Source organism: Symsagittifera roscoffensis, chromosome 8 (assembly GCF_963678635.1).
Source record: "Symsagittifera roscoffensis chromosome 8, txSymRosc1.1, whole genome shotgun sequence".
NCBI classification, from domain to species: Eukaryota; Metazoa; Xenacoelomorpha; order Acoela; family Convolutidae; genus Symsagittifera; species Symsagittifera roscoffensis.
The window spans coordinates 40,309,640-40,335,314 of record NC_087069.1 but is presented as its reverse complement, the minus strand read 5'-3'; the positions used below and the strand labels follow the sequence as shown (position 1 = coordinate 40,335,314).

The 25,675-nt window shown below is 35.9% G+C and overlaps 2 long non-coding RNA genes across 2 annotated transcripts; both read left to right on the top strand.

Moving 5' to 3' along the window:
- The first annotated feature begins 4,044 nt into the window (after positions 1-4,044).
- On the top strand, positions 4,045-6,943 carry LOC134852930 (uncharacterized). Its single transcript, XR_010164304.1, has 2 exons — positions 4,045-5,266; positions 6,440-6,943. It is a non-coding gene; the product is annotated as an uncharacterized LOC134852930 (long non-coding RNA).
- A 15,034-nt stretch (positions 6,944-21,977) lies between these two features.
- LOC134853312 (uncharacterized) lies at positions 21,978-23,041 on the top strand. The gene is made up of 2 exons (XR_010164338.1): positions 21,978-22,364; positions 22,834-23,041. It is a non-coding gene; the product is annotated as an uncharacterized LOC134853312 (long non-coding RNA).
- Positions 23,042-25,675: the final 2,634 nt, after the last annotated feature.

Below are 25,675 nucleotides of genomic sequence, written 5' to 3'. Positions count from 1 at the left end.
TCTAAAAATCGTTTTTTTTTTGCTGTAAACAATTTTCACTGTTGTTGCTGTAAGCGTTTTAGCATTTTAGAAATCCGGCCGAATCGAAATTTGTTTTAGATTTCCCAGCAGAATAAAAAAAATTTTTAATCCAGTTTTTTCATATTGGGTTAATTTAATCGAAAAAGTGTCATAGTTTGTTCTTGAAATTCAAAGAGTTTCATGGCCATTTTTTTTTTTGAAATTTGAAGTTTTTTCAAAACATGTCAGTATTTTTTTCTATTTCCTTACATTCATGACTCTTTTTCGACTGTCTGTTGGCTATGTTTCATACTTGTTCTTAAGAAATAATTTTTCAGCCGAGTTTACTAATAAGTTTAAATATCGTTTCTACTCCACAATTTCTCGCAATTCTACGTTGCATTGCCATGTGGAAAATGGTGCATAAAACATGAAATTAAATTCGATCTCATCTAAATTATCATTCTAATTTATTCTGTTTTAAACTGAATATTAAACAGTGTTTTGTAAATATAGCAGTTTTCTCTCACGCAGTAACACAATGCTCAACTCAGCTCAAGTTAATAATTGGACTGATTTATTAAAATTAATAAGCAACACAGCAGCAGATAATAAATTATGTGCAGTAATAATTGAGTCGAATAGTTGTAGATATCTGTGTGCTTTAGAAATAAATTCAATTAAGAATGTCAATTTATTATTATTTATAGTTTTTTAACTAGGCAGCTCCCATTGATTTGGCAGAAGTTTAAAAGCAGTGCATGTGTTACTATTGATACATGAATGTCGTCCAGTTTCTTATAGCAAAAAGATTGAAATCTTTTTTATTTTTTGGTTGGACTTTCCATGGGCGTTTTTAATAATCAAGTGATAAGCTCTTGTATAAGTTATAAAGTATATCCCAGAGGGCCATTGTGAAAAAGGCGTGAAACACGTTTCTTGTAGTTTTATTTGTGAAGTAGCCGCGGAATAATTATGTATTGGTCAGGCTAACTTAAAGCTACGTCAATTGACTGTCATAAAAGTGATGACTTCTATGTAATAAGTCGTGATGATTGTTTTTTTTCAGATTTTTGGCGGTTTGACTGTCAATTTCTCATTCTTTTTCATGAAAAAGAAAGGCAAACTCCACTTAGAGAGTCAGTGAATATAGTGATTAACACGAAGTTTGATCTGCAGTCTTACTTTTGATTTAATGTTGAGTTAAATTAAAATTAAATTGTTAAAAGCAGGGCAAATTACGTTTTACGATTACGAAAGTGTAATGGCGCGAAATTAATTGAACTACTTCTGGTTTTGAAAGTGCCTTTCATTTTTAGATCTTCCAGTGGAGTGATAAACTTACCTATTGATCCACCTTGCTCAACTGTGTTAATTATATCTGAAAATTCTATCGCAAGTTCTTGAATTTCAGAGCTTTGAGGCCATTTTTTTAATGGCCTCAAAGCTCGAGTTTTCGAAATTAAAGTAAAAATTTTAATAAGTTTGAAGATTCTTTGCATAGGTGTACACTTCACTACTGGCTGTTGGCTATGTTTTTTTATTTGATTATGCGTTAACGAACGTTAATTTTTAATATTCAAGTAGATTTTTTTGAATTTTTAAATTAAGTTTTTGTTCTCTCAATTTGAGTTTTGCCTGAAACCTCAAAAACTCTTCCTTTGTTTGTTCATTTCAAAAAAAGGCAAAGTAAGATGTCAAATGGTGAAAATGAAAGGTTTTAAAACTTTCAAACTTATCTGCTCTTTTACCCTCAAATTACACTCAAGCTCCAGAGTAAATTTGGGTCAACCTATCCGTACCAAATTTTCGGTGAGAACAAAACAACGATTTTGATCGTTAAAACCAATCGAGTTATCAGCTTTTTTAAATTCTGAAAATAGTTACTAACTCGGCATATTTTAAATTTATACGCGCACTCTGAGGACTTGGTAGCAACTCTATAACTTCCGATAATTTTTCTCGTAGGTTCCGAATTTTCTTTTCTTTTGGTTCCATTTGTCTAATTTTGTTTAAAGACTACTCTCGAAAATCAAAATTACTGACAGAAAACAGGCGTGGGCTGCTGATTTGTCTCTCAAAATGAGTTATGAGTTTTTTATGTCATAGAGCTTTTTCAAGATTTTCACTTGGACAAAAGGTTATTTTGTTGCTTTTTCACATCATAGACACTTCTTGAATAGTAAACCGTTGTTTGAGGTGGGTTAAAATTGATTTGAAACAAGTAACGTCTGGTGTTAGCAGCTCTAGTTCTAAGCGTGTTAAGTAATGCCTGTAAGTATATATAAATTAAATTGCTCAATTGGTGGATCTGTAACTTAGGAAATTTCATGGCATCCGTTTACGCTGTATTGGAGCATAGTGCTTGCTGATTGTCATGCAATCGTGGCACTGATGGAAGGACGTGAAACTCCTAATCTACTGGCCAGGTGTTTAATTCGCACTTAAGAGTAGTTTTATTGTTCGGACTAGAAGAAAAGAGAATATTTATGTTTGAGTTGATTTTTTTTTCAGTCAATTTTTCGGCGCTCGAAATAATATTTTTTGACAAAAATTTTTTATGCCCAGTAAAGATATTGACTCCATGAAATCAAAGATAAAAAGTTTTTTTTCTAAAGTTCTGAGAATTTGAAAATTGCCAATTTGGTTATGCTCTGGACTAAATCATGAGCGTTTTGAAGCTTCTTAATACTGAAAGCGCATCGCGAATTGTTTATGCGTGGCGAATACTCCCGGACAAGAAAATCGTTCAAGTCGAATTGAGGCTAGCTAATCGATCATATTAAGTCTGTACGACTCAATTTTTACTCTTGATCTTTGATTCTGTCAAAAGTTTATATTTTTTCCATTCTTTCTCAAAAATTATTCGATATGGATTAATTGGCTGTCTTTGCCTATATATGTGAGTCTTGTTTATTTTTGGTGGCTTTTTGCTGCTTTACTGGTGACTAGTATTAAGAAGTTTTCAATGGTCTGTGGCGGAGAATCGAGAACTTGTTGCCACACATCATAAAACCGAAAACCGCATTTACGATTCCGACACATTGGAAAAGTTTTACTAATTCGAGGCCTCTTTCTAGTTTTTGTTTTTTTTCCAGGTTTGAGGGAAGCTTTTGGTAGTTTTCTCGCTTGTGTTTGCAATGTGCAACTCATCTTCGCCTCTGTGCTAAATTTTGTTTGAACTTTTTCGAATTCATAAAGAACATTCAAGTGAAAATTGAATGATAAAGTCATCATTAATGTTCTGTTTGCAGCTTTTGAAATCAAAAAGGAGTGGAAAAATTGGCGGAAAAGTGGAGCAGAATTTTCCCGAATGTTGTTTTGAAACTGGAAATTTTGCGTAAATAATTGGTCGAAATGGCTAAAACATGGATTGTAATAAATGTCAGTGAAACCCGTCTTGTACTTTCCGCTCCCGATGTTCATTTTCATAATACTTATTTCAACCAATAACGAGATTATTTTGAATTCTGCTGGAGTTGCTGGAAGAAAAACCTTTTCTCATTATATAAAAACTCGGTAAAAAAGCATTTGCTGAGAGAATCAGGCAGTTAATTAATGTCGGTTGAGATTAACTCAAATTGAACTAGTTTCCACAAATCTGAAATTTAACTGATGAGGTATATTTCTGAGGTTTTCTAAGGTCGCACTGAATTTTGAAATCACCATTCCTAGCGGTCGTTAATCAGCATTGACGATACTGAATTTGCCAATCTAATGTTCTGGGGCTAAGGACTGTTTTGGGTTCAAAGTGCGAAACTTTATCGGCGAATTTACGATGATTAATGACAGGGGGTGGTCATATTCAATTGGACCATTAGGGCGCGTCGTTCCATAAAATACGTGAACAAATTAAAAGATGATACCATATCATATAAGATGGAGTGAGTTCAATTTATGTTGTAACATGTTCTTTTAGAGTTCAACGCTTGTAGTAGTGTTAGATTCTTGCCTAATCCGAAGTCTAAACTTGGCGTGAACAAATATTGAGTTACACTTACACTTGAACAAAATGAATTTTTTTTGCGTTGAGATGATATAAGTTACGTAATAGTATAATTCAGAATTGTTTGTTCACACCGATTGTGCGTAAGTTACGTCACAGAGTATAATTCATTTATGCGTGTTCACACTGGCGAATTCGATAATATGAAATTTTATATTTTATAAAATATAATAAAAGTTTCCACTGCAATTTAAATATTTGATTTAATTCGCCCATAAGTTTCGATGGCCTGAAAAAAGTCAAGAAGGTTCAAATATTAGCCAACCTTTGCTCATACCCAGACATTTATATCAACATTTATAACTAAAATCGGCAGGAATAGCTATTATTAACATTACCTTTGACTTCGTTAAATCAAAATTAGTTGTTCACGTCCAAACTACTCATTAATTTTAATCCCAAAAGTTGAAGTCCAAATATCAAAATATCGACTTATGTAAGCTAATGCCAATCAATCGGTCCATAAAGTTGACCCGAATTAGTTTTTACTTGCGGGTTATTAACCAATCAGTTACGCTTTAACTGATTAAAAAGTCAACACCTTTTCAGTAAATGCGCCATAACAAATTCTGATCATATTGATTAATCTTCAACTAGCTTTGAGATCTGTTATAAATAAAATCGTATTTGATGTCAGTTCTAATAACCAGTAACATAATTTTTACCGCAGCCACGCCCGTTATAACTAACTGAAAACAATAAACAGAGTTAATTTGCAATATTGTGAGTAGAAATGGATCGAATGTTTTCGTTTTCGATTCGAAAATTTGTCCTCTGCAAAACAAACCAATTACTCGACTATGTTGAAGTGCAATTAGTACCACCTGGTGACGAGCCGGATTCGAACCCGGATCTTGAGTGTCAGGACGCAGCGTCATCATCGACAATTTCTACCCCGGAAAAGGAAATCGTTTATACCTCACAAATACCCGGACTTAATTTAAGCGAATCCAGTTCTCAAATAGCTGCTAAAAATAGTCAATCTAGTCATAGATTTTCAACCAATCAGCATTCAGGAAAGATTTCACAAGTACCAACAAATGAGGCAATCAGTTGCCACTGTGGCCATGAGAACTGTCTGTCAGGAGTTACAGTTGCGAAGACACGTAAGATGAAGTATAGTTTGAGTTCTCGGTTCAGACGGCCGAATAGTGTAGTTGGCATAACTGAGGAGACGAGAAGCGCCGACGAGATGGATTCGGATTCCGACTCGGCTTATTCGCAGTATTCAACTAAGTCCTGTCCGACCGACAAATCTTCGTGAGTTGCTTCAATTAAATACGCTTTTTTCTCGATTTGGACTGATGGTTATAAGTTGACAAGTCATTGATTTGAGGGTCTCCAGCTATATTTTGAGGGGGCTTATTTTATTTCTGGTCGCCAAGAAAGAACTTAAAGCGCAGTAATTGCTATGGCCAAAAGGCGTTTTCTACGTTGCAACTCAATTGTTCGCCTAGAGGTCAATTTACCCTGAGTTCAAACTGAATTTAAGCCTATCCTGTTTACCGAAGGGATTAAACATAGATTAAAAGCATCGGCGTTTGATTAACTAAACAACTCTTGCAAATTAAAATGCAAAATTCACTACCATAATATAATGTGATACATTCGAGGCTCAATTTGAAATAATAGCGCCAAACTGATTGATGTCCTGTCCATCGTTTTTTTTTGAATTTGACTGAAAGTTCTCTAGCGCAGGGGCGGATGGGGGGGGGCGTTGGCTTCTTCTCTTCTCAGAGATTCGACCCCCTGCCTACCCAAGGGGTCCCCCCTTTGTACTATTTTGAGATACCCATTTTTGGAGATGCACCCTAAAACTTTTCGAAAAGCAAAAGCGTCTTCGGTGCCAATATGTACTAATTTTGAGGGAGGAGCGCTCGCCGGAAAAACGCGTTTCTTTTGGTCAAAATTTTCCAAAAAGTCCCTAAAAACGCCTTTTTTGGCCTGTTTTTGAAAATTTTGCCTGCGGCGCAGAAATTTTGCCCAAAACAGGGTCTTTTTAGTGATTTGGAAGAGCTCGGAGAATCTATTTGGTCGAACTAAAAAAAGTCTGCCCCCCTTCAAGAAATTCCTAGATCCGCCCCTGCTCTAGCGTCTCGTTTTTTTGACTTGTTCTCAGGGAAAAACTCAAAAATTGTCAGAACTTTTGCGGGAGGGCTTTCATTTTTTCTGGATTAGTTGTGTCGGCGTATCAAATTGAAATAGTATATTAACTACACAAACAAGTTGAAAATATACAAGAAAGCCAGCAAGAAAAATTGGTCAGCCGTTTGGAGCCTCAAATCTTCAGAGTGATTTTTGAAATATTTAATAAGTCCATTGAAATTATCATCGGATTTTGGTTACTACCCCCCCCCCCCTATGGTAAATTTTGCAAAAGAGGGAAATAGTTAACACGATCCTAATCTGTTATCACTTTTTTGCATGTTTCAGACAATCTGGAAGCAGACGAAAAAACGTCTCTTTTAATCTCGAACCCCAAATTGTACTTTTCAAATGCGACTCTAACACCACAGTACTCGATGACGTCAGAACACTCTCTCTACCTTCCTTATTTGGAAGTCCCAAAATGAAGATTATGATCCAGACCAGGAGACCCTCAAGAAGCTTATCACTCGACCGAAACAACAATGAGCCGATATATGGCTCGGGCAGTCAGAAACGAAGCGAACTCAGTCGAATCATCCGATACGACTAGCTTCTACTTAGAATTCCTCAGCTTTAGTTTCTGTTAAAACTGGAAGTTTCAACAAATTTATGCGAAACCTTCCATTAAACTGAATGATTTTTATTGTGGTGATTTTTTATGTTTAGAACTTTTATTTTTGCTCTTTAGCTGCGATTAGTTGCAATTTATTGTAGTTCATTGCGTTTAAAAAATTTAGTTGAAATTTATTTTGTTTGGTAAGTATCTGAATTCGACAAATTCCTGCCCTCTTTTGTATTCGATGAGCAAACTATTAGTTTATGCCAATATTCAGCATCGAATTGAACCGGAACAATTAGCGTACAAATGGTCTCAATTAAGCAATTACCGAGACAAGGCTGTATTTTCAATTGCCTAGTTTAAGTTACGAAGGAATGCTACCAGAATATCAATTTTTTTTACGAAATAAGCGCTGGTGTTATACTACGAGTAAATATTTTTCCAAACTAAGTACTCATTCCACTTTTCAAGAAAAAAAACGGAACATTTAGAATCGATTGAAGTTTCTTCAGACAAGTTTTGACTTTTTCCTAGCCATTTTAACGAAAAAAATTTTCCCATGAAAAAATCAATGCCTTGTGAGATATGTATTGTGGCTGATAGAAGGATCTTCAGTGCACGCACAAAGTCCTTGCGTTAAGACGTCACATAGCGTACCTGAAATAGGATAAATATTGAGAGACCATTGTGACAAGTTAACCAATTCGTATCCAGTTGTTTTAGGGTCTCCACTCTGCTAGGTCGATTGCCCAGCGAACCATCAAATTTTTTACTCCTAGGTGTCAATAAATTTCTGATATTAGCTAACTTTCCAGTCTCGTTACAGGCAGTGCAGTTCGCAATTACATTCTCTATTACTTCATCTGTATCTTTAATTCATAGGTTGTTACTTGCATTTTTTTTACTTGCATGGCCGAATCTCAGATGGATATTTTTGAATCTTTTTCTATCAATCTCCTCATTGTAGATTCTTTTTCTATCCACCTCCTCATTACAGATTCTTTCCGTCCAATAGATCTTCTCTACTTTTCTAATTCGTTGTTTCATGTGCAACTTATGTGTATTCAGTTTTACTCTCCATATTCGATGTCCCAAGCCCGATCTGGTTAGTTTAAACCCTTTTTCTGGGGTACACATTAGGTTGTTTAAGAAATCCATGGTCACTGTTAGCTTTTCAAACGCTTGTATTCTTAGTGTTAGAGGAATGTCATCATCAAACACATTCAATTTTCTTGTTAGAAAACTTCTCGCTGCCCTATTTGGTAACAACTCCACAATATCAGCTGTGATTACTCCTCACCAAAATTTAAATTTGCTTTCTGTTTGGATTTTCTTTCTTTTAATTGTTTCATTCTTCTGCCGTAACTCTCTGCTCAATCTCTCTCCATTGTTTCAATGACATCGTTGATCTTGCCGCTCCCGAATCTACAATTATGTCGAGTTGAAGTTCATCATCCCTTTTTTCTTCTCTCCCCTCCTCTATCTCCCCTTGGTCCCTGAAATAACAGGGTGACGCCTCAATGGACTCATCAGTCTGCGCAAAATTCGATTGATGCACTTTATTTTAGGTATGTTTGTTCACCTCTTCTTCCATTTCCCATCTTCGTTCCAGAATTTGTTTTATATTCTCGCATCCAATTATCTAATGACCCGCATCGAAAAAATCCTCCTTGCTGAACAGATCTTCCTTTTGCCGATCTGTAACCCCCTCTTCCTCTCTGTTTTTGGCCCCTCTTTCCCATATGGTATCCTTTTCTGTGATTCTGGTTGAATAGGATTTTAGAGGTTTGGTTCTCATTTACCGTCAATCTCCACAGTGTCTGTTCCAACACGGTTGGGTCCATTCTTACTTCTGTTCCCCAGTGTCCTTTGTTTCGGGCTATCTTTTCTATGTGATTTTTTGTTGCTTCGTCTAGGTTGGATCCTTCTAGGAGCGCTATGCAAAATACTCTGTCATTTATTGTCATTTCAGCTTCGTTCATCTCCCTTCTATATCGCTTCATTCCCTTTACGTACTCATCCCAACTTATCTCCGGACCTTTTTCACATCTTTTCTATTGTCTGTAAGTTTGGGCCAACTTTAGAAACGGATTTGGTGTCAAGTACTTATCCAGCATGTCAATTATTTTGGTTATTCCAGATTCGGTTTCTGCTTCGTCTCGATCCATCGTAACGACTTCGTTCAATAACGACTTCGTTCAATTCTGCGTTTGCTATCCCATTCGTAATGTCATGTAGTGCCTGCATATCAATGGAATTTGCGTACATTCACTCTTCCACAGTAACTTTTTCTTCCACCTCCGATTTTTTTCCACTACTGTTGACTTTAAAATTGGTACATTTACATCTTTCACTCTGATTATCGATGTTTTTTCTATTTAGTTTTCTTGTGTCCACTGCTTCTCTCTCTCTCTCTCTCTCTTCCAATGCTTCTAACCTTCGTTTTAACTTTTCCAATTCTACTCCCGCATCCTCTACATTACTGTTGCCTTTACCCACCTCGGCATTCCCCACAAACGTCTGTAGAATTCATCTGAATTGTGTTGTAGTGTCCCCTATCGGTGTTCCTTCGTCGTCTTCATTCATTTGCGATGTTTTTCTCGTTTTGATCGTACTTATCTTTCTTTCGTTCCACAGTCTTCTGCGTGTCATTCGGTTTTGTTGAAGTTTTTTCTTGAGGTAAAACAACTGGATACGAGTTGGTTAGTTTCTCACAATGGTCTCTCAACATTTATCCTTATTCAGATAAGCTATGTGACGTCAAAGACGTCTTAACACAATGACTTTGTGCACTGAAGATCATTCTATCAGCGACAATAAATATCTGACATTCGCCCCGTGTACGAACATACGTAACCAATGTAATCCACTTTTTTAACAATATAATTTAAACTAACACATCGTTAAGCAAAAATATATCACCAGTAACTTAGGGCATCCTGTAAAGATATAAATATTTTTAATTTACCTCCTGCTACCATGTTGAAGGTTTCTCCCTTGAGGTAAAACAACTGGATACGAATTGGTTCATTTGACACAATGGTCTCGCAACATTTATCCCTTTTCAGATAAGCTGTGTGACGTCACAGACTTCTTAACACAATGACCTTGTGCACCGAAGATGATTCTATGCCTTTTCAATATCAATAAAAATTAGAACATTTTTCACCAAAGTTTATTTGTTGCAAGCTTACAGGACTGTTATCGATGATATTGATAGGTGATCTGTGTATTATCAAAACAAGTTTCAAGATTAGCAAAATCCGGCTGCTTATTGTAGGGTATCATATAGCCATGGACAATTTACAGAAACTAAGTTGACTTAAAAAGAAATTGTGTTCTAAGCGGATAAATTTTGTCTCAGCAATTTGATCACGGGTTTCCAGTTCAGCTTCGGTCGAATGACTTCTGAGTTGTACGTAAAAAACGCCTGTTAGTTCGCAATCTGTTTTGACATTTCCCAGTGGCGTTATTCCTCGCAGGTTCATCATATCCTTCAGGATTCTTACTGTTTTTTTTTCAATTAGGAACAGCTATTTTGGAAATGAGGGACAGCTGTTTGAGCCATAACTGTCCAGATTCTAGGATTTCAGGATTTCAGACGATGTAAAGAAAAAAAAACAAGACGCCAACAGAACTTTCCATTGAAGGACTACGAGTCGACTCTTTTCTTAAGTAGAAGCTTAATGTGAGTGAGCTCATTTCAAATTTGGAGAATGCGGTCGGCGAATGACAAGGAGACGGGTCTGATCGAGACCATGAACTAAATAGACAATTATGAGAAACAGTAAAGCAAACAAAGCAGATTCAAGGCATCCTACAAGAAAAAACTTTTTAGCCGGAAAATAAATCTCAATTTGTTTCAGCAGTTTAGTCTGTTCCGACTTTCGATACGAAATTAACGGAATATTCGTGCTCGGGGTGGGTTTTTTTTTCTTCACACTAATTTCGACTTTTTAACTAGCCATTTTTTACGGATTTTTTTTTATATCATTCAAAAGGTATTGTTGTCCTGAGCTTAAATTTGAAAGGATATTTCACCTGTGATCATTTTTCGTGAAGTTATGAGGGTTAAAAGACTGCCATTTTGACCAATTTGGGACAATTAACGCGCGATATAATTCGCGCTATTAACGCGTAAGCGGAGATTTAATCCGTCTTATAAATCGTTCCAAATTGGTTGAACGAAGCTTATTTGCCATAATTGATTTGTTACAAGGAACGAAATCTCTCTTTTGTACTTTATATGGCGTGTGGGTGGGATGATTTTCATAAAAAATTTCAATTTTTAGAAAAAAAAATTCGTTTTATTTTATTTCATTAAATTTTTTTAATGTTATTACTGCTGCTCCATAAACCTTAAAGGCAGTCGGAACATTCAGGGCTTCGCCCTGATACGAGCAGTCTTGTTTTTGTTCGATTTAAAGGCAATCAAAGCAACTTTTGAAACAATTATTGTATACCACCTAAATGCCTTCATTTTGCTTGTTTAGCTTGTATTAAGTTCACTGTTTAATCTTTTGGACTCCATCAGAGTAGAAATGGCAGAACTTTATTTCAAATGATTTTATTTTTTCATTCTCAATTTTCTTCTCCAGAACTTTGATTTTGGTTTTCTTTTAAAAGAAATTTTTGCATATAAGATTTTAAAAAAACCGTTTGTCCTGTTATAAGAGTTTATGAGGCAATTATACAAATGAAAACATAAACCCTGATTTCCACAACCATATCATCTGACAATGTTTCATGTGTTTTATTGTACTGGGAGGGGACAATCAAAAAGTATGTCATGGAACAACACATTAGACACAATAGTAGAGGCGATCAAGAATTGAAACGGATATTTCAGCATGCTAGTTTGTTCATAGAACCAGATGCAAAACTTGCTCAGAGCGGTGATTTTCTAATTTTGATTTTGCTGCGATTATTTGTGCGAATTGCCAACAAGATGTCGTACAAAACCCTTCTCAAATGCGCTTGTATATATGAGATGAGAAAGATCAACAGTTATCGAGCCAACAGCCTTGATCTTAAACACAATTACAGGAACAACACAGAGGTTTCTTTTGCAGAAGAGTTTTCGAAGCTGTCGCTTGTCAGCATGGAAAATTCGATATGAGCATCCCGACGAAACGTGCATGATATACCGATGCGTCTAAAGTGACCTAAAAAGTTGCCATGGAAAAATCGAATGGAAAAAAGCCTCACGAAATGTAATTTTTTGACGTTTCGAGAAAACCTGACAATTCCTTAGGAAAAAAACTGTTCTCTCACTAGAGGCCCAGTTAAATTAGATACCTGTTTGATATTTTTTGATTTTGTTGTACTGATGTGGGATGAAATAGATAATTTCAAAAATTTAAAAACTGGGCTTCATCCAAAACCTTAGTTGTTGCTCAATTAAAATATTAGTGAAAAATTTTGTCATTTTTGAATTTTCCTGATGCATAATTTTTTGTACAAATTGTAAGGCGATGCATTTTTTGCTCGGAGGCTTCCCAAAAACCTGTTGACTCTATTAAACCCTTGATTTCAGATTGGGTTGTTTTCGAGAAATGTCAAAAAAGATTCAAAATACGGACTAGAAATAAAAACAATGTTTTTCTGAGGGTCATAAAATTGTATAAACAAATTCGGCGTAACTGCTTATGCAAAAGAGATTCCCATAACTCGATCTACCCATTGAAAGCCAAATCTCAGATTTTAGAAGGTAGTTTCTGAGAATAGTCAATTTTTTTTTAAATAATCAATAAATCGAAAGTTTGACTTTTCCTAGGGTCATAATTTTTCTCGTTACAAAATGTGGGCTTAGGTGATGAAAAAGGGGAGCTTCCCACAACCCTTATTTTTGGTTGAAAACAAAACCTCAGATTTAGGAGGGTACTTTTCGACAAAAGTCAAAAATTTCAAAAGTCAAAAACCGTAAATTTGACTTTTACGAGGGTCATTACTTCTTGTGTTTGAAAAAATGGGCGTAACCGCTTCCCATAACCAGTTCTACAAAATTGAACCAAAATCTCAGATTTGAGACGATAGTTTTTCAGAAAACAGAAATCGTAAAATTGACTTTTCTGAAGGCCATAACTTTTTGTGTTACAGCAATTTAGGCGTAACCGTTTATACAGGAGAACTTCCCACAACCTTTTTATACATTGAACCCAGAATCTCAGATTTGGAGTGTAATGTTTGAGAAATAAAAAAATGGGTCAAAAATTCCCCCCGACTTTTTTCAGAGGGCTGTAGAAAGTGAGTTAAAGTAAAAAGAGACTAGTGGATTATGCAGGCACACAGGGTAATGGGCGGACTTCCAATTGGTACCACGTTTTGAAAATCGGATGAGTAGTGTTTGAGAAAAGCTAAATTTTTGAAAAAAAATGAAAAATTTTCCAAAGCCTCTCAAACAAAATAAAAAAATAAAAAAATTAGACTCCAGACATTTTCAGAATATCCGTTTTTATCAAGCAGGATTTAAACAGCTATTCGATGGGCTCACTAGTTGTAAGTATGGAGTGGTTTAGTGGCTCGTATTAGGTTGACAAGTGATTTGTATTTGTTTCTTCAGAGTTTGTCCTTCCGAAAGCCCGAGTTCTCGTTAATATACAATTAGGTTGATTTATCATGTGCAGGGCATTTAGATTTGATAACTAAGATTTTGTTTTACTTTAAGAGCTCAATTGGCAGAGTCCGGAATGCGTGGAAAAACCCGTTCTGAAATGCGATAAATTAATTCACAAAAACAGTTTTCAAATTTTGAACCACTTTGCACATCTACGCCCAATCATGCGGCAAGGGTGCTACATAATTCGTTCACAGAGCTTATACTCATGAATTGAAAAAAAAACTGGTCAGTCGATATGAAATCGTAGACACGCCCTAATAGTAATTTTTCCCCTTTGCTAAAAAAAAACTATTTTGAGAGTTAAGAAAAAACCTATTTCTTCTTAGACTCCAAATGAAAAGCATTGTGTTTCATAAGGTTTTAAACATGCCATATGTAAACATGCCATACAAAAAGAATAGGAGTTTGTAGCCTGTTTAAAAAAAAATCCAGAGAAACGGAAAAAATCCAGTTTTTGTGTATCCACGACTACGTTATGCAGACAAAAACTTAAAAGTTGCATGCAAAAACTTTTGTTTTTTGAAAACCTTTGTTTCAATACAAAATTCGATCTGCGGTTCAAAAAAATTGGGGCAATTTCAATATTATTTAAAAATATATTTAAAGTCGTCATCAAAAAAAGGCTAGTCATACAGTTTTGATATTTAGAAACTGTATGATAAACCATTTTTTTCCAAAAAAGAAAAGTTTTTTTTTCATCTCCAGGCTGTTTTATTTGGTTCAAATAGCCGCAGAAACTAGTTCAAATCTTTTTTCAATGATTTTTTGAAGTTCTATAAAAATTGTATGATAAGCATTTTTCCACATAATTGATGTATGGAATTGTATCATAAGCATTATCGGTGTATGAAATTGTAAGATAAGCATTTTCGGTTTATGTAGGTAAACCCGGGTTGTCTAAATTGAAATAACTAACGCGCAATATATGGCTTTCTTATAACACGCGTAAGCGGAAAACTAATGCGTTCCAATTTGAATTGAAGCCAGCACTTAAGTCTCATTAAACCAATACGAGACAATAAATACACCCTTTGTATTTCACTGAGCGATTGGTGGATAAATTGAGGAAAAAAGAACATTTTTTTAAAAATATTTTCGATTATTATTCAAACAAAAACTTTTTGAAGTGCAGTCGGAACATTGAAGGCTTCGCCAAGATATACGAGCAGTTTTTTCAAACTTAACAACGAAGTCTTATTTAATTTCAACCAATCAGAACCGAGCGGGTACTTTTCGTTTTTCATAGCTCGAATATTATGAATTTAGATTGATAAGTAAAAAGACCCAAATTTCCTCGCAATTGGCAATTTCTGTATCTGAAGACGATCGAATTGCGAACAGAATTCTGTTTGGACAGTCCAAGTTAACTAGTTTGTTATTTTCAAAATCTAGGTCAAAGTGGGAAAATCTGAAATCGTTTAGCAATGGACTCCACTGGTTAAAGAACTTACAAATACCATTGCTTATTATTGTTCCGACTTTCGATACGAAAGTAACGGAAAGTTTGTGCTCGGGTTGGGTTTTTTTGAGACAAGTTTCGACTTTTTAACTAGCAATTTTCGACGAAACTTTTTTAATATCATTCAAAAGGTATTGTTGTCTTGAGCTTAAATTTGAAAGGATATTTCATCTGTGACCACTTTTTGTGTAAGTTATGGGGTTTAAAGATTGCCTATTTGGCCAATTTGGGACAATTAACGCGCGATATAATTCGCGCTATTAACATGCGAGCGGAGATTTAATCCATCTTAGAACTTGTTACAAATTGGTGGAAAGAATCTGATTTGCCATAATTGATTTGCTACAAGGAGCGAAATCTATTCTTTTCTACTTTAAATGGCGTGTGGGGGGATGACATTCATAAAAAATTTCAAGTTTTAGAATTTTTTTTCATATTATTTCATTACATTTAATTTTTCATGTTGTTGCTGCTCCATAAACCTAAGGCAGTCGGAACAATCAGGGCTTCGCCTTGATACGAGCAGTCTTGTTTATTTAAGTGAAATAAATAGAGATTTTGGAGTCAGTACTAATTTTTATTTAAAATATACGCCTGTGGATTTTGGTACATAGTGCAATGAGGTCAACAAACATAAAACTGCCATGTGGCATCCGCATTATCGCGTTTCCTCCATCGTTTTGATTTTACCTGACGATATTGCTTTATTTATCTCATAATAGTAAGCTCTCTATTCTCTAAGCAAAAACTGGATCTTACAGAACCCATTGTTTGGTCAAATTTTCACGCATATGGCTCGCAGTTGGGCTCCATCATGGTCTCTTCTTACGTGATAACCCGGGACAACTCGAGATAAAAATTGGTCTCATTCAGCGCCTTCCCATCCCAAAATGGGGACAAAATTAAGAAATCCATTTTGACGAAAACAGGCTGTTTTATCCGCTTCAATGGTAATTGCAGTCGAATATTTGAACTCAAACTTTGGAGCTAGAAGTTTTTGTAACTAATTAGTTTAGAATTTTTAGCGAAATTGATTTTTACTACAGAAACAACTTGAATGGATTTGGAGTCAACATATTTCAGACTTGGGCTTAATTAAATGACACGAACTATCACTCGAGAGTAATTGGGTCGTAATCTTGTTTCCAAATAAGTTTTTGAGATATAAGGACGTCCGCGCTCAAAAATAGTAAGCCTAATGAAAGTTTTCGCTCAATTCAAAAGCTAGCTTAACGTCTTGGCGGAAAACTTGTCATGAAAAATTACTCTAAATAGTACAATATAACTTTAAAAATATAGTTTTTGCTGCACAGCCTTCCTGTGACTGTCATGTTTTTTTGTTGATGCCTCGTTTCAAAACATTACATGAGAACTATAATTTTCAATATTACCTGGGTTAATTTGATTTTTAGAAGATAATTTCATTCATCTCCTTCTATTAAAAATTAGACGCATTGGGGACCCGTGATATATTTGGGATCATTTTGGTTGAAATCGGTCTCATTTGTCTGCTTCTCGGCAGAACTAGGATCATTTAGCGTGAATTCCTAGGCATTGTGCCAAATAGCTGGCCCCATGTAGAAAAAGAACTGAGTGACCAAGGAAAAGTTTTGAACCGCTTAATAAATAATTGGTGCCAGACTAGCAAAAAATTGCTCACTGAAGTTTTTAGGTGGGGAGGGGAGATGTCATTCCGGTTAAAGTGTTTGATGCATAGATCTCGATGCATGTCCATCAGAAGAAAAGCCGAGTTTCGTACGAGCGTTTTTTTAAGGAAAAATGATATCTCAGTACTTGATGTTTTTCGTACTGTGATTTGAACTGACTTCGAAAGCCTAGAACATAAGTTTACATAAGTCCCAGGGCGGATTTAGGGGGGGGGGGGGGCGGACGCCCCCCCTCCCCTCAGGGATTCGACGCCCTGCCGCCCCAAAGGATCCCCCCTTTGATACTTCTTCAGAAATCCAATTTTGGCCGACCGACCCTAAAATTTTTCTAAAGGCGTCTTTGGCGACAATATATACTAACTTTGAGGGGGGAGCGCGCGCCAAACAAAACGCGATTTTTTTGTCAAAATTTTTCAAAAAGTGCTCAAAAACGGCTTTTTGACTGTTTTTCAAAAATTTGCCTGCAAAAAAGTGCTTTTAGAGAGCTCGAAAAATGAATTTGGTCGACCTAAAAAAACAAAAGGTCGTCAAAATTTTCGATTTTTTTTTGGAAATCCGCCCCCCCCCCTCGAGAAAATCCTAGATCCGCCCCTGATAAGTCCCTAGAACGATTGAACCTTGTGTCTGTGGGGGCGTTCTTCAAGATCGCTAAGAGATCCTGAACCCTCATTGATCTGCAAGAACCCCCTACATCCTCAGCTCTAGACACATAACCTAAGCGCCGACGCACGCACAGTCATGACATGCACACAAAGCAGTTGGAACCTTTCGTTCACCAAAAGTTAACAAAAAAGTTTGAAACCAAGTTACTTTCATGAAAATGCAACCAACTCCAACTTCCGGACAGATTGGTGTGATAAATTTTCTAGACATATTAATGAAGAAGAAGCCAAAATTCGACTTTCTCTAACGCATAGACACGACAACAGAGAACCAAAACTGAGAAGATATCAGCATTGAGTTTAGGTCCGGGTGGCTTTCTCATATAGTAATTCGGATAAGGTATACCGTCTGGAAATATTATTTTCGTCATGCCATTTTATTTTCGATCAGATCAATTCGTGCAACTTCTTAGTGTAATACTGATCCCAATCTTACTCACTCTAATAGTTCCTAGTCTCAAAAGATCTAGTATATACTGGTATTCTTGCGAGGTTAGAGGAAAGAAAGAGGCAACTTGTTTCGAAATTAAATTATTCTTTATCTGGCTGAAACTATGAATAGTTTCAATTTTACAATTTATCATAAATTATAGTAGTGAATCATGATTGGTTAGTTCTAAAAATTTTGGTTAGTTCTAAAAAGGTATATAATAAGTGCTTTGATTACTTGTTTTCAACTGTTTCGAGCGTACTGGAATCAGTTGATCAATTGAACGTTGAAGAACTTTTTTTTACCTGACACCCTGGTCGAGATGCTCGATTTATGATTTATTTTTCTCGACCAAAAACTGGTATTTTTTGACCATCTCGACCACGTTTCGGTATGTTTTGGCTTTTTCGACCAAACTTTGATATGTTTCGACTTTCTTGACCCAACAAAAAATTTATTTTGTTTGACCCAGTCTTTGTGGTGACAATTTTTTTCTTATCGGTAACGACTGTGCTCGAGTTATGTTTCGGCTCTCTCGACCGAAATCGAATATGTTTCGATTGTGATCGACTTATGTTTCGACCGTGCTCGACGTATGCTATGACTGTGCTCGACCTATGTTTCGACTTTCTGTACAGAAATGTGGTATGTTTCGACTGTGCTCGAACCATGTTTTGACTCTCTCGACCGAAATTGGGTATGTTTTCACTTTGTGCACGACTTTCATCTGCGTTTCAATCGCTGAATTTCAGTCGCAAAACTGCACGTGCTCGACTTTCAGAGTCGAAACATGAATCGAGCGCCTCGACACGGGTAACTTTCGTGAGGCAACGATTCGTAACAAGCGGCAACTCGTAATAGGCAACAATTCGTAAAAAGTGACAATTCATAACAGTAGATTATACTGGTAATACTGATTCACACACAGTATTTTTCTCGTGCCTGATGAAAGCGCAGCGGAGCAAGCGCGTATGCTACTTGCCAATGCTTTGTTACGAATTGTCACTTTCTACGAATGATTGCCCTTCTAAGAACTTCGCGCTTGAAATTTTGTGTTTTCTTGAAACATAAAAGAGCTTTTTAACTAAACAGAACAATTTTGAACAAAATTTTCTTTTAGTTATCAAATAATACGTAAGAAAATATAATTATGACTATCATAAATTATATATTGAGATATTTTACAGTTTTTTAATTCCTGATACACAAAATACAACAGTTGTGAGCAAAATATGGTATATAAGCAGGTGTTAAGCACAAGCTCACCGAAGATTCTGAGGTAATATGGAGTTAATTTAAAAAGTAATACAAATTGTAAAAGCAGTTTTTATAATCAAGTTGGTCAGGTCAATTGATCTATTAACGGCGCTCATCTTCCTAATTGACGAATACTTATCGAGAGTTTTGACAAACTTGGATTTTTTTATAAATTTTTACAGTTTCGAAGGCTATTTTTTACACGTTTAATTGAAATATATTGAAGCATCGTTTTCCAAAGCCATAATTTTTTAAGCGTACCAAATCATTTTTTTAAAAACATTATATACACTGGTTTAAAATGCCAAAGCTGTACCTTAGTTATTAAATCATATGCACAATTTTTATGATTATTTTTTTTCAGTTCAAAAGGTATACGTATGCTGGGGTAAGTTTTATAACTATCTAAATGAGTTATGATGACTTGTAAAAGTTTCCCGAAACACTAGATAGTAACTTGAGCCATTAATGGCGATTGAAAATTTAATTGTAAGCTATTAAGGGTAATTTGAAAAGGTTTCATCCGGTGTAACAGCAAATGAAAAAGAAAAGGATAGATATATATCGATGTTCATCCTCTAAGAATGAACCAGAGTCCGGTTGCTAGATTGCTTCGGAAGGTTATTTCGATTCTAGTTTTTCCAGAAGTTTCGGGATGTTTTGCTTGTAATTGTTCGGCGTAGACAGGTCAAAGTAATATTTGCCTGAAACATGAAGGCCAAGTTTCCCTTTTGGTCGACAGTTTTCCTGTACGCAAACGTAGACAATTTGCTTTGGGTGACAATAGTTTGCGTATTGGAATTCTAGCATGCAGTTTTCGCTTGCTCCGTAAGCATCCGAGTAACAGCAGATGATCCAACTGGCATTTTCTACTGCCTGTGCCATTTCATTAGCTATGTCTTGACCTTTATGCATTTTTTCATCGTCTATCCATATCGGAGTCTTGAGTTGTTTACGAAGATCGTCAAAAAGATTACGCACAATTGCTTTCTGCTGGTGACAATAACTAATCATAATATGTTTTTGGGAGCCAGCTCTCTGCATCACATCAGCGGGATTTGTCAAGATCATTTCCAGGTTATCTAATTCGTCGTTTTTCTCATCGAAGCTTTGCGTTGCAGGTTCTGGGAAATCGACGCAATCGTCACTTGCTTCTTTTGTGGCTGAAAATAGAAAAATGTTTGAATGCTCTCAACGCTTTTGTCGAGCTTTGCTTCAACAATCGGTCAAAAAGTTTTTCTTTTGTTGGAATGGAAGTTTATATGATATGAAACTCGAAACAAATCCGCATAACTTGGAACACCTAGAACAAAGGTGATTTTTTTCAAGCCCAGGAACAATGACGATAACGCGGGCAAAAGTAACTATTTTTAATACCAAAAAGTACAAGTGTTTCTTTGTCACAAAAATTCATACGCGGCCCTCGCCAAGTAGCGCAACTTTTTTTGCTGTTTTTGGCAAATGTTGATAGTCATGACGCACTACAGATTTTTGTTGCAATGGAGAAATTAAGCTCTGACCCGGTAACCATGGATCTTAGGATTGCGTATACATTATTTTATCAAGTTTGACAAATAAGATACTGCGGTGTTATCAGTATTATCATTCAAGTTGTCAACGAATCAGGACCATATTAAATATCTATCTTTTGCTTTTGATTGAAAGGGTAATTTGAAATTTTTATTTGAATGGGCTGAGGGTTCTAGTACGCCAAATTGGCTGGTTTTATTACCTTTGAGTTGAATCTTTTTTAGCAGCGTCTCTGCAACTTCCGCAATCTCCTGTATTGGGTGTGACTGATATTTGAAGAGCAATTCATCGAAATTGATCAGCTCGTCGCATATTCCATGGGTACTTATGCAATCAAGCAGATTAAGAGCCCACTTAGATCCCAAATTAGACATTGAACTTTTGTAACCATCGAACGATTCAACAGCTGCTCGTATCAAAATGACTTCACATTTTGCTATTACCCCTTCTTTTAACAACTCAATTGAGTTTTGTTTGTTTTTTGCTAGATATGACAGAGGTTGAAGAAATTCGTCAGCTCTGAACTGAATTCGTGATCCAAATAGTCCTTTTGCTAATTTTTGTGTTTTGTCAGACTCCTTAGTGAATTGAGCCAACATATTGAGTTAGGACTGGAGTGTATAACTCATAGAGTAATTTCGGATAGGGTACACCGTCTGCTCGTCACGCTATCTTATTTTCGGCCGGATAGATTCGTGCAACTTCTTAGTCTAATACCGATCCTAATCTTACTCTTATACTATCTAGTCTCAGGTTGTTTAACTAGTCTCTGCTAGGCTCAATAGATCTAGGGTATACTGGTTTATTGCGGCTGCTGAAGTGCTCGGGAGAGTCCAACTAATTTCTAAGTTAAATTCAAATCTCTCTGGTGCTGAAATTACAAGTAACTTCAGCACTTACAAATAAGTGGGTTGTTAGTTAGATGGATCATGATTGGTTAATATTAAATACTTTACATTGGTAAAATATCTAATTTATCCAATCATAAAATGTAGTTTAGATCAGGTTCCAATATCATTTAACAAAAAACCTATGTTTGATTTACTGTTTCTAAGCACCTGATTGTTTTGCTTGCAACTCCAATCAATAAGATAAGGCAAGGGGAGAATGACAGCATACTTTAGCGATGAGTCCAATAAATCAAGGAATTCAATCAGAGTTTCGTATATCCCGGTTTTGCGAATGGTTGCTCGTGATTCGGGGATTTTCTCGAGAACATTGAATAAAGTTCCCAACGTTCTTTCAATTACACCATGAACTTCTTCGTTCAGATGATATCGATTGGCGTCCGCTACAGACACGCTTTTCAGAGCTTTTACAAGCTGAAGATGAAACTTTTTATCTAAAATATCTTTGCAAATCTCCATACTTTCGCCACTCATGTTGAAAAGCATTCTCGAAGAAATCTTTTTAACTGGATTTGCATTTAATTTGTCAGCAGATGTGATTAACCCAATGAAATTCAAGCGAACCATCTCCTTGCAGAATTCAGTGTCCAAATTGCTGTCATTTTTAACATAAAAGTCAGACAAATTCAGAAAGCCTTGCAAGGAAGCAGATTCCGTTTTCGAATTTTTGATTTCCGCGACTGCATCTCTTGCCGGCTGTAACCAAGACATTTTGATAAAACTCTCCCGTACTGAACTTTTTGTGCCATTTCACGGCTGATCATCCATTTAGCAGGGGAGAGAATATTCTCAGGACTGTTCCCCCATTATGCAGGGCTGTTCACAAGTGAGCATGCGTATTTTTCTACAGACGTGGTCATACCTGGATCTTACATGATCAGACCTGAGTGAAACATGTTCATGCCTGTCGCAGACATGATAACGACTGACTGAAAACTTGACAAATTCATATTTATTTATACATTACTTCTTATCTTGACTAATTGGTCTTTCTTGTTAAAAATTTCACTTTTTCAGATTTTGTTTGAAATGAGCTTATCCAAATTTACCTCCTCGAGTCAAATATCTTCAAATGAAGAAAATTATGTCGCATCTACATCCCAAAAAAGAGGACTTCAGGTTAATTTCAGGGGGTCAACGGGAGGGATAGTCGAAAAAACTAAGAATCCCCGGTTTGAACTATAAAGCATTGAATTGAAGCAATTCGTCACAAAATTTTTTGGCCAATAACCCTTCAATTTTCGCGAACCAGTAGCCGCAATAATTGCGAATAAATTAAAAAGATTTGATTGGTTGATACTGATGATCTTATTGAATAAATTAACAACAAATGTGCGACTACTTTTTAGCGCATGATTTTTGCAAAATTTGATTGGAACATAAAAATCTTTAAATTTTCGCAAACCAGTAGCCACAATAATTGCGAATAAATTAAAAAGATTTGATTGGTTGATACTACTAATCTCATTGAATAAATTAACAACAAATATGCGACTACTTTTTAACGCATGATTTTTGTCTAGTTTTATTTGTTAAGCATTTATTTAAAGTGATGAATTTTTGACTAACAATTAGCTTATGTTGACAGGAAACAGAGAAAAGTATCCACACGCCCCGCTACCAACGACTCCCTGCTGGCAATTAAAGAAAGATGCATCTAACCGCTACAGTAAATTTTCAACAAAAAACTTCACCAATGTCAAAAAAAATCTGAAAAAAAAACTTAAAATTTGAAGTAAAGTGTCACATTATCAAGCTGAGTTTATGATGTTGTTACAATTTAACCATTTCTTTAATTATCTTATAATACTGAAGATAACGATTTGAGCATATTCGGTTCAGGCATGGTCATGTATCCTGCAGGTGTGAGCATGTTTAGTTCAGGTATGATCATGTATCCTGCAGGTGTGAGCATGTTTAGTTCAGGTATGATCATGCATCCTGCAGGTGTGAGCATGTTCAGTTCAGGCATGATCATGCATGCTGCAGGTGTGAGCATATCTTCAGTTAGCACACCTGATGCAGGTCTGATGCAGGTATGTGCATGCCGAATATAGACATGCTGCATATCTGTTACAGACATGAATTTTGCATGATTTTACAATGATCAGATATGATTATGGCCAAAAAGTTCGGTACGGGCTGTTTATGTGTAACCAGGCACAAACTATAAAACTATATAATCAATGAAACGAAGTGTCTATATATGACATGTATTTAATTGAACTGTATTCATGAAACAAATATATTTGTTTTCAAAAGCAACTAACTGATTGACTGTTCTTTTAGTCACATAGTCATGTAGTTATACATAGTTTGCTAATTTTGCAGATACATGCTTTTTCTTGTTTTGAAAAACAATTGTTTTTTTTCTCAATATATTATAGCAACCCTTACTTACGAGCTTTTGCTGTTTCTATTAGACATAGCTAGATATTATCAACAATGGCATGCGCAGAAAGTTGATCAAAGAAGAGGTAGCGTATTTTCAAAAATCTTATGAAACTCATTTCGAGTTTTATAGGGCAAAGAGAATGGTTTTTAGAGCTCTCATTAAAACCCTATGAAAGCTCTCTTTTTCCCAAGAAAATTCCGAACCGCATGCGAGTTGTTGATAAAAAACTGAGTTATGTATGAAGTACTACACTCATAGAGTAATTTCAGATAAAGTAAACCGTCTGCTCGTCACGCTATCTTATTTTCGGCCGGATAAATTCGTGCAACTTCTAAGTCTTATACCGATCTTAATACTACTCTTTTATCTGATAGTCTCAATAGATCTAGTGTACACAGGTTTATGCGAGTTAGTTCCAGAATGAGAACAACTGTATTCTAAGTTTAATTCAAATTGTTCTGGTGTTGATACTACAAGTAGTTTCAACACTTACAAATAAGTGGGTTGTTAGTTTGATGGAGTATGATTGGTTAGTATTCAATTTTTTATAGAGATAAAATATCATAATAACAACCAATGATAAATACTAGTTTAGATCTGGTTCCACCCATCCGGGGTTTAGAGATTTTTAGTTCTTCAGTGATCTATTGTAGTGGAGGATAGATGATGGTGTTTTTCTTTACAGGTTGCGAGCATATTCTTTTTTCTGGTTTGGAAGAAGAGTTGTCATCACGATCGTTTCGGGAGATCGTATCATGATTTCCGATCAGTTGTGATGAGTGTTATCTGGTTGATAGGAACATTGCTATTCTCATTCTCGTTCGGGAATGGCATGTAGTTCGACTTTGGATGCAGTGCCTGGTGACTTGGATCTGTACGTATACTTGAACATCGAGAAGGCCCTCGTTCGGATGCAATGAGTTTTCTTTGCTGCAATGTCAAGTCGTACTTTAAATCCGTTGAGTGTAGTGACTGTAGGCAGCATGTCAGGTATGTTTTGCCATTCCTTAGTTGGAGTGTGATTGGGTTGTCAGGTTCATTGCTGCTCGTATTTGGGCTGTATGTTATCTATATACTGCATTGTATTATTTAAATTTACAAATCTTTGTTAATTTTGTTTTTAGTCATGGTCTTGTATTAGTTTTTATCGCAAAAGCGCTATTGTTTAGTTCGGTTATTTTCAAGAGCTACTCACACTTGAGTAACACTCGTCAAAAATAGAGTTGTGGGTCACAAAGCGTGGATGTAGCACGGTGGGTGCGGCCGGCTACAGAGCATGCTCAGGTCGTCCTCTTTGGTGGGTTAGGCCAGTAGTGAGGGTATAATTGTATGCTCTCTTTTATGGAGGGTCCTGTTTGTGTTCAATTTTCATGCCTTTTTTATTACTGGTTTTTACCTTTTTGTCTAAGGTGTTGAGGGTGAAAACATATAGTGTTCTAAAAAAATTTTCGGTTAGTTGTGGGTTAGCATATTTGTAGTCATTTAGGTAAATGTCTTTGTTAGGTCTTATGATGTTATGATTATAGTGGTCGATAGAATATTCGTTAGTTTTTGATGCGGTGAATTTGATGAGTGATTACTTGTATTGAGTGCTGCCTTGTTCGTTGTCATGAGGGGTCTTATGTAATGTTAATGATAGTGGATTAGTAAAGTGATAGTATGATGACCATGAAAGTGTAGGGTAAAACACAAGCTCATTTACATAATTTGAGGTTTCGTCATTGGGATCTGAAAGAAATTATGTGTACTGGGGAAAAAAAGTAAACATATTTGGAGAAATTCTTTGGTGTTAGTGTGGAGGGGATGAGAAACAAATGTTTTGGATGTTCCTGGGTTAGAGGGAAATGGAGTGTTGGGGAATTTTCTTTTAAAGGTACGGTAGGCTCTGTTTGTACTGAGGATGGGGTTGACGAGGGAGTTAGGTATGATGGATTTGATGATATAGATTGTGAGAGTTGGTGAATAGTTAGTGTTTGAGGGTGCTGTAATTGTTGTTGCTGTGTGATTAAATTTTCAATCTCGTGAGATATTTGCG